The 10,271-nt window shown below is 43.9% G+C and overlaps 1 long non-coding RNA gene across 1 annotated transcript; it reads right to left on the bottom strand.

Annotated features, from left to right (window-relative positions):
* Positions 1-1,808: 1,808 nt before the first annotated feature.
* Positions 1,809-9,412, bottom strand: LOC118594448. Its single transcript, XR_004946385.1, has 3 exons — positions 9,004-9,412; positions 6,395-6,502; positions 1,809-2,087 (listed from the first exon to the last, which is right to left on the bottom strand). It is a non-coding gene; the product is annotated as an uncharacterized LOC118594448 (long non-coding RNA).
* Positions 9,413-10,271: the final 859 nt, after the last annotated feature.

The raw sequence follows: 10,271 nt of genomic DNA, 5'->3' as shown, positions 1-10,271 counted from the left end.
CTGTAGAACAAGAAGCCAGTATAGAATAGGTAGCCTCAGAAAACCTAGTCCTTAACTCTCTGGCAATGAACATTCCCCAATGGTAAGAAATTTCCAACATAATTTTCATATTATAACAAGTGAGAGTTTAATGTCCTATACTTGTTGACCATATTATAGCACATTAACATAAATGTAGAAGTCACACAGATCACAAAGATGGACAAATCCCAATGCTTTAAGAATATCTCTTGCTTTAGGGAAATTGCTTATAGGTATAATTCTAAAATCCTTCCGGAAGTTTCCAGACAACATTCTCTGCTTTGAGGGTTCCCGTGGAAGTGTGGAGAGCTGTGGAAAAGGCAAAGGACCTCATTTAATGGGCGAGGAATCTGAAACCTAAAGTCTTTTCATAACCCACCCAAATGATATGGCTAGTCAGAGGCAGAGCTTGCCATAGATGTGCATCTTCTTCCCACCGGATGCCCCAAGGTTGGGTCCGGATGGGAGAGAATGTCACTGAGACTGAGGAAGAAGTGTTTAACTGTGAACTTGAGTGGGAACACTGGAATAGAAGTGAGGAAGTATGTGTGCAAGTGACATCTGTGACCTGCACCACACTGAACTTGTCTGTGACTTCTGCTGGCATCAGCGCTGGCTCTGGCACCATGAGAGAAGGATGCGGATGAGTTGCCTCTGAGGACTGTCCCAGGACTGTCACTTTGGTACCTGACACTTCCCTCTGTTTGATTGTACGATCATTCAGCCTGGTACCGAACTGAATCGGAGTCCATGGTGATTGACTTGCCGGTGGCTAATGAACCGTGTAAGAGTATGATATTATCAACGTGTGTGTGTGTGTGTGTGTGTGTGTGTGTGTGTGTGTGTGTGTGTTGTGTGTCTGAGTTCACTAACCAAACTACTCTCTTTCTGAGACAAAAATCTATGGCCCTGTTTCCTTTGTGTCCTTGACAGTAGTGATGAATATTTATTCCATGAATGAGCTCTTGGCCTTACTGACCCCTAGGGAAGCACAAAGAGGCTAACAAGGAGCACTAGCATAGTCATCCAGTCAACTTCAGAGAAGTCCATTCAGGCCTTCCCAATCTTTGCATTCAGCCATGGGCTGAAAACGGTTTTTAAAATTGTATCTGTACTGAACACTCGTGGACTCATTTCCCTACATCGATGCCCTAAACAATACAAGTATTTACACAGCATTTGCATTGTATTAGGTATCAGAAGTCATCTAGAAACAACTGAAAGTATATAGAGGGTAGAGGTAGGTGATATGTAAATTCCACACCATCTTCTGTGAAGGACTTGAGCATCCTCAGATTTTGGTACCCACAGGGGTCCTGGAACCAATTCCTCAGTGATAATAACGGATGACGTTATTGCAATTCTAGGACATCTAAACCATTTTTGCTTCTTACTGAGAGCTAGAGGTTATTGAGAGGCATTTATCTAGATAATGAATGAGGAGAATAGCTCAGACTTAATACTCTTCAGAAAAAGACTACTTCCAATGTGAAGGCATGGACAATTTTATAGGAAGACATCATGAAATATTTTTCATACTAAGTAATGCCAAGATTTATTATGTACATTTTTAACAACAACAACAACCAAAAAAAAATAAAATAAAATAAAAGCCATCTATGGCTGCTAAGATGTCTTGGCAAGTAAAGGTGCTTGCTGCCAAGGCTTACAACCTTGGTTCAATTCTGAGAGCCACGCTGCCGAAGAAGAACTCCTGCAAGTTGTCCTTTGCCCCCCACATGCTGCATTACATGCCCCCCTCACCCAAACAAACAAACAAACGCATAACAGAATAAAAGGAGGCCCCTCACTCATACACAAATGAATGATGTCTTTTTATAGTTATTCCAACGCCCCAGAGATTGAGAATAATCAGTCAATAGGAAGCTTGCCTCATGCAAAGGTGATCCAAATATGTCACTGCTTTCCCCAGCATGAAAGTGCTCCGTTCTGTGGAAGTCCTGCCCACAGTGCCAAGTGGCCTCTTGTTTTTCCTTGCCTTTCTCATGGATAAGGAATACACTGTGTGTTTATCACTTGGATCCATCTGCTTGACAAAACATTCCCTAGAAGAAGAACAATGTTTCTCCCTGAATTCCTGACTGAGTTTTTGTTTTCCTGGGATTTGTTTGTTTGTTTTGTTTTATTGTTGCTACTGCTGTTTATTTGTTTATTTTTTAAATCTCAAGATCACTGAGAGTTTGATGGGAAGCAAAAGATTTAAGTGTAGGGAAAGCATAAAGCATAACTCAGTTTCTGTAATGCGTGTGTGTGTGTGTGTGTGTGCGTGAGCATGCATGTGTGCATGTGTTTGTGTGCGCATGTGTGAGTGCGTGTGTGTGCGCTTGTGTGCGTGCGTGTGCACATATGTGTGTGCGTGTGTGTGCATGCGTGTATGCATTTGTGCATGTGTGTGTGCATTTTTGCATGCGTGTCTGCGTGTGCGTGCTTGCATGTGTGTGTGCACACGTGTGTGAGTGTGTGCGCGCGCGTGTGTGTGCGCGCGTGTGTGCGCGTGCATGCGTGTGTGCATTTGTGCGTGCGTGTTTGCGTGTGTGTGTCTGTGTGTGCATGCGTGTTTGTGCATGTGTGCGTGAGTGTGTGTGAGTGTGTGTGTGTGTGTGTGTGTGTGTGTGTGTGTGTACCAGAGGGCAAGGTAAGTGTTTACCTTGTTGTTTTGAGACAGGGTCTCTCACTGGCCTGGAGCTTCCCAGGTAAGCTAGACTGGCTGAACAGTGAGCCCCTGGGGTCCACACCTCCTCCATCTCCTTGGTGCCTTGCTCAAAAATGCACTCACTGCTCCACATGGCTTTTTTCACTTGGAAGACTTGGAAGCCCTGAAAGACTGAGCTCAGGTCCTCATGCTTGCAAGATAAACACTTTTCCAACCCAGCTGTCTCTCCCACCCATCAACTTGGGCATTTTGTATTCGATGGTATGTGATGTCTTGAAGTCCTTTTGCTTGGCCACACCTTTCCTGAGACAATTTTAACTATCTTTTAACCCAGAAGAAAGGGCCCTTGTGGTTTCCTGACACAGTGCTCTCTGAATCGTGTGGCATGATAGAATATTCTCTGACTTTCTTCTTCATGTCTGCAAAGATCTCTCCCAGTCTTAGTTCTGAGTCCAGACTGACATTCAGAAAACCACCCTTTCAACAAGGACATGTTTGGCCAGCTGACTCTCTTCAAGGGCCCACAAATACAGCAGGCTGTGGAACTTCTAATGGGACTCCACTGAGGATGAGAAAGGCTACCTGCCCTTTGTCTGTCCAAACCTCAGTCATATCATCTAAGGGGGGCTCAGAGCCAATGCCAGATGAAGGGGAGTTTTATGACAGCGACCCTTGGCACATAAAGCTCAGGATGAACTCATCATTTCATAGCATGGAGACTAAACTTCAAGCAGGAGAATCGGAGCTTTGGGTGTTTATAGCTCTGCTTGCCTAAGGCCTTAATTGCAGAGGAGGCACTGTGGTAACATGGAACAGCAAGCCAGTAATGCACACTGTACACCCCCACCCCCACCAATCACATATGTTCCAAGTTAGAAGGTTCTGTTGTAGGTTCTGTGGAATGTGCCATGTTCCAGGATACGCCATGTTCTAGCCTGAGGCAGGCTTTGGATAGCTTTCCCAGATACTAGGTCTCTGGCTTCTTTTCCCCTCAGTCTTCCTCTGCAGTGCCCCCTACTTCCAGTAGTGTACAGGCAGCAGGCAAAGCTCCACCCTCTGCCCTGTCATTGAGAAAGGCGGGGCTCCCTATCTGGAAGCCTCACCTTCCTGACCCCAGTTTACATGGGTTTCATCAAACTCAGCAAAAGGAGTCTTCAATTTTTAGTTAATTTGATTGGCTAAGAATGTATAAATTCATCTTTAGAAAGTCTACTTACCATATCAGATCCTGGAATTAGAAGCCAGCGGCTCTCAGCCTCCACGATGTTTTATATGTGGGATTGGTTTCCATTGAGACAGACACAGTTACTAAATGAAATGGATCAGTTCTCCCCACAGGCACCAGAAGAATAGGTCAAAATGGCCTGACAATCTCTAAGCCTGTATGCATTGTTCCCGAGGACACTGAAAATGTCCTCGTCTATGTCTGTTATCACGTCACATACAGGGCTGCACATCTAACCTAAGAATCTGCATTAAGTCACGGCTGTTCCCAGTTGTCATCCTGGCTAAAGGATCTCACAGTTGCTCAGTAAGAGGCACCTCACCACACCCCACTCCCCAACATGCCCAGCCTCAGAACAGACCCAGCTGCTGTGCTGTGTGCCAAGTGCAAGCTCACATGTTAAGCAACACTAATTGGAAGTGAACGTCTTATAAATAATCCATCCCCACATTCTTTGACGAGCATGCACACTCAGCAAACCAAGCCCAACAGAATATGTTCAGAGTGGTTGGATGAGAAGGGCCGGTGACTACTTGACCCTTGAGTGTCCCTGCAGACAACAAGCCGTGGACTAGGCTGGACTGACTTCTGGTCTCTTCAGTTATTGTGCTCCCTGTCTAAGTTCGGTTGAATCCCAGGAAATATGGAGAACTCGTGTGAAGCCTCCTCGTTTCCTTCCATTTCTCCCTTCCTTTCTTTCTTTACAAAAGTGAATGGGGGGAGGGGAGAGGAAAGCAACTCTTGGCTTTCACGTGTTTTAGGGGGGCAAAGCAGGTCTGAGTAATTGGAACCAATTAACGTAAGTGAAGATCTCTAAAGCCACATTTCATTCGAGTGTTTGGCATTTTCAGGAGAAGGCAGTAATTATGTTGCTTGGAAAAATAATTGGTGGTTTGAAGCCACCCCGATGTACAGTACCCCTGGAAATATCTGCATGTTCTGGGAGTGATAGGGAACATGGCGATTCCTAGGACCCCTTCTCCAAATTCCTCCTACACTTATTTTGTCTCTTGCATCTGTTCTTTCAAAATCTCATAGTTCTGCAGTGCTGTTCAGGGAGTGGGGGTACGGGGGTTTGAGCTGAATTTTCCATATTCATGCCCTCAAATAGACCCTCAGAGGTCCCCTGTGGGCGGGAAAGAGAAACTTGAGCCCAGTACAATAACATACGCTTCTGGGGTCTCCATGCTCCTCAAATCTATTTTTAAAAAGCATACTTTAGTAAATTATATATAACATATAGCACATCGTGAATGTATGTGTACAAAATGATGAAACGGAATCTCTCTAGGCTGGGAATGTCATTCAGTTCCTTTCTTCACACAAGTTTACATCAAGAGTGAGCCACACAACTGTAGCTTGAGAGGTTGGCCCCCTCTAGTGTGGTCACCCCAATCTGTCTCTCCACTTAGCCTTTGTGCAGAACGCTGACACTGACCATGGTGTGCCTGAAGATGAGCCCATTAGGGTGATGGGTACTGCTTCTGCATTTCTCTGCCATGGGCAAGTAGAAACTAGTTTTCCAGGTAGTTCTGCGTCCCCATCATCCCTGTGAAAGCATGACAGGGATGTCCCCTTGTTGATACCGAGGATGAAGAACACACTGGATAGGCCAGACTTGGGAGGCTAACCCTCCAAAGTCACATTGGAAGTCCCAGAAAAACCAATACAAACACAGGAAGGTGTTAGATGGTGGCTGACCCCTCAGGCCTCAACAGCAAAGAAGATGATGTGTTTGCTGTGCTGTGTGTTTATTGTGTCCTCCTAAGTTCTGGAAATGTCTCCCTTAGAACCCCCTTTATGCTGCAAGACAACAACATGGAATGGAGATACTAAATTTTATCCATCTGGTCCTCCTTGGCCAGTCCACAGCAGCCACCAAAGTTTACTATGACTGATCTAAGCCACAGGAGTATCAGTAAATAGGGACAAAGAGGAGCTTTTGATGCTCAGAAATGAAGGGAATGCCCCAAACTGAAGTCCACCAGGATTAGTTGGCAAGTGAGCAATGAGTCTTTAGGATCCCTCAAGACCTAGAAATCTCTTAAGCTTAGCCTGTACTCACACACACACACACACACACACACACACACACACACTCACGCACGCACGCACACACACACCAACTTAACCTAACCTAACCTAAGCTAAACTGTTAGAAATGGTAGGCAGAAAGAAAGAGGGCATCCATATCCTTAATCTTTGCACAAACTGTTTAGAAGAAGAAGAAAAAGGCTGCCCAGGAGAAGGGAAGCTAATTAGGGCAGTGCCCGGATGGCCCTAACCCCCAGAATGATCGCAGGTCTTCTGAATCAGTGCCTCCCTCCAGAGCACCCAGAACTCAAATGGACTGTGTTTACCTGCGAGAGCCCTGGAAATAAGTCAGGTGGCACTCATGGAGACCACTGACAAAGTGGTCTGCCACACTGTAGGACAAGATCAAGACAAAGAACACTCGGATGGTCTGCACTCACCTGGAAGACTGGCTAAAGCCCAGAGTAGATTCCCAAATTCTTCTTTAGGGGTGAGGGGCCAGGGTGTCATTAGCCAACGTTTCTTGGGAATCCATTTATATTCTGGATCTGGAAATGAAGAATTGGCCTTTTAGTGACAAGTCTGCATTTCATCACAAAGATGGAACATGACATCCTTGCCTTGGTTATTCTCCTGAGAAGTAGACTTCCCTTTAGTTCAGTATCCTCAAAATAGAGACCAGGAAGACAGCAAGTTTATTTCAGGCACAATGGAGCAAATGCCCACAAACCTATGATCTTGGTGTCATTAGCTTCGACTCCAAGTGGTTCAAATTCCATTTTGTGAAATTTCTGAAGAGGCTTCACTGTTCTGCTGTTTCTCATCAGAACTCCGAAAATAGGATGCCACAATAAAACCAATATTTCAGAATGATTTTAAAAAACAATCATTTTAAACATTGTAGGCTAACATGGCAAAATTATCATGCTAAATAACATACATGTTGAAACCAAGCTTAAGTAGTTAAATAATGAGTCATGAGAGAAAATCATATTTGTGTGCCACTTACAGAGCCTCAGTGAATTAGACTGTTAACACTCTTAATATAACAATATTATAAACACTGTGGAAGTATATAAATGGGTATAAATAATATTAGTAAATATTAATATGTGTAAATACTAGTATTTATTAATTTATTATATACTTATAAAGTTATTTAATTTATCACTGGTATTCTAAAATAATATTATATTCCATTTTTTATATCACTGTTTTTCTGATTGCAAAAATACTACTGTCAAAAGCAACCAAATCAGCCAATCTTGGTGACACACATTTTAATCTCAGCACCTGGAATAAAAATGAAGGCAAATCTCTGAGTTCTAAGCCAACTTGGTCTACATAATGAATTCTAGGTGGTAGGTGCTGATTGAAGAATATCTCAGACCTGTGCATGCACACGACACAGTTATAACTAGCTCAGATTGTATGAACACTGGCTTAATGCTCATGATTAAAAGCCTTAAGAAGGAGCCTGAGCAAGTCTTCCAACCATTCAAAGACACAGAAGAGTGCAGGAACAATCTATGACTGGAGCTGGGTATTTCCACTCGAAATATCCAGATAGTAGGGGCAATAGAAGTGGTGGCAGAGACCTCCTCCAGATTGTACTTCCATGCCCCTTCGCATTGAGAAGACTTTGGGTTGTTTCTTGGACCTTGAAGATTACAGATGAGAGTCACAAAAGATGGAAGACTAAGGATAAGAATCACAAAGGATGGAAGTCGCCTGAATCCCTGATTTATGGCCTGGTGCCAAACCTTATATGTTCCCATCATGTCAAGAGCCCTGGTGGTGCATACCTATAATCTCAGCACTGGGAGATGGAGCAAGATAAGAGGATTAGGAATTCAAGACCAGCCTCAGACACCCTAGGCTATAAAGAGACCTCACATTAAGAAAATAATACTAACAAAAGAAAATCACAGAGATCCAGATGGGAGGACAATGTGCTTTAGTTTTGTTTCCATGCTGTAACTATAGGATTATTCATTTGAATGTTTCCTCCAAGTGCAAGGTCCTTACCCTGGACCCTTGACATAATTAGTGCAATAATCTCTTGCCTAAAACTGTAGATGGTCTAAGTGATTTTTACTGTAAATCATGTTACCAAGGCCATGTGGGCCTCTGCTGAATGTGGCCATCATATCCCCAGTTATTACCAGTCTGCAGAATGTTATGCAGAATGACATCAACAAGCAACGAAGGCAGGGAACAATCTAGAAATCTCTCAAACATTATTTCTCTCCAAGCAAATATGGGGTATGTGACATGTGGGGATGTGATGTGTGGTGTGTAAAGTGGTATGTATGTGTGGTTTATGTATGTGGTGTGGTATCATGTGTATGTTTGTGTGGTGTGTGTGGGGGTGATGTTTGGGATAAATGTAGGTGGCAATGGTGTATATGTTGTGGGTGGCATGTGTGGTGAATGTGATAGATGTGGCATATGCAGTACCATATGTGTGGTAGATTTATTGTGGTGGATGTGTAGTGTGTATTTTTGTGATGTATGTATTTTATATATGATGTGTGTAGCATGTGCTTCTATGGTGTATGCATGGTATGATTTCAGTAACAATTCTGTTTTTGCCTTTGGACAATGGTGCATACATTAGTTAAGGCAGGATTTGAGACAGACTGCTTTGGAAGTTCTAGAGAACTCTAAGAAGTACCTTTGTGAACTTAAACCCAGGACTTTAACATATGCATCAGTGCACAGAACACAGAAAGTATCACCCCAGGATCTTTCCTGCCTTCCAAGAAGGAATCTTAAAAACCACTTTAATAGTCCAACTCACCTGTCCATAGGCAGAATAAGGGACCTGAGCTTCACCAGCAAAATTTCATTCCCCAAATACTCATGGCACTAAGGCAGAGCAGGCTTGCATTTAAACAATTGAAGATGCTGTGTATATTCAACCCTGTGCCTGGGCCAAAGAGCATCCAGGCGGATGGCGTGTGTTGTCTGAAAACTAAATATTGCTTAAATGAACATCTTTTGTGTTGCTCTCCATCACAGTAAACAATGAAGATGTCACACCTACCAGTTCTACCAGGAGTGCTTGCTCTGTCCCCATTTGCAGTGTTGGACAGATAAATAAATGCTCTTTAGAGCTAGTTCTCTGCCTGATGTTGCTTGGAGAAACGGGAACTCTAATGATCAAGTTGGTGTAGCACTGGGCCATTAGCATCTTCCTCTGAGACCTGCTGTTGGAGGAAAGAGTACAATATGCTGCAATATGACTCAAGAAAGTATTAACATGCCTGAGATGACTTGGAATTGCCAGCCTTTGGGGCTGTTGTGGGGGACATTGGAAGGAATCGGAGAACATTTCCAGGAGATTACAGACATCACAGGGGAAATTGTGAGCTAGCACAGTGCATACCGAGATGACTTCAGACACCTGCACAAACCAGAATCATTGTGCACTTGCACAAAAGAGTGGGAAGCCTGAGGAAGCCAGGATGCTGCCATAGCAGCAGCAGTCCCTCCTTCCCGTGGCTCGACACCACTTTCCAAACCTGGGGCTCCCCAGAGCCAGGCTCTCTTCTGACTGGCTCCCCAGTACCAAGTGATTTAGACTGGATCACATATTTGCTGAGGAGTCCCACTCAACCAACTTCATTCCAGTGCTTAAGAGAAAGTAACCTGCAAAGCAAAGGAGATGGTGAGAGAGGTCAACTCCAGTTCTGTACCCACAAACCACATCTTATTGGGACCACTCTGACTTGTTTCCTCTCCCTTGGCATTAAGCTCAGCAGCATGTCAGAAGACTACCTGGAGATAGGTATTTATCAGGACAGAAGCAGAGTCTGGACTGCTGGAGACTTCCGTGGTCACCCATCCTATTTGCTTGTTCTCTGTTCTAAAGACAGTGACTTCTGGATGGCCTGGGTAGAAATAACAGGAGCCTACAAGAACCAGACTGTGACAGCCAGGAAGCTAATGTGTGTTACCACCGACCCACCAAGGGGAAAAACTTTGAAACATTTTAAAAATGCAGGTGCACAAATTACTCATGCCAGGAGCGGCAGTGGCACTTTGTAATAAAATCTTATGTTTATTTTCCACTGTTGAATACACATACCTTAGTGTTCCCAGAGAGAGAAGCCGACGATGCTATCCAATGAACAGTTTGCACATGGATTAAATACATGTACCAATGAAATAAAACGTGCAGATTTGGGGCTTTTTCTTCCTACCTTTGCTCTGGGCCCAAACTCCCCAGTGATGACATGAGGAGTTTGTGCAAAGATCTGAAGTCGAGAAGGATTAGTTGAGAGTCAGATGGAAAAGGACACATATGAAAAT

The sequence above is a fragment of the Onychomys torridus genome, chromosome 13 (assembly GCF_903995425.1).
Source record: "Onychomys torridus chromosome 13, mOncTor1.1, whole genome shotgun sequence".
Classification (NCBI taxonomy): domain Eukaryota; kingdom Metazoa; phylum Chordata; class Mammalia; order Rodentia; family Cricetidae; genus Onychomys; species Onychomys torridus.
This window is presented reverse-complemented; position numbering and strand designations above follow the sequence as displayed.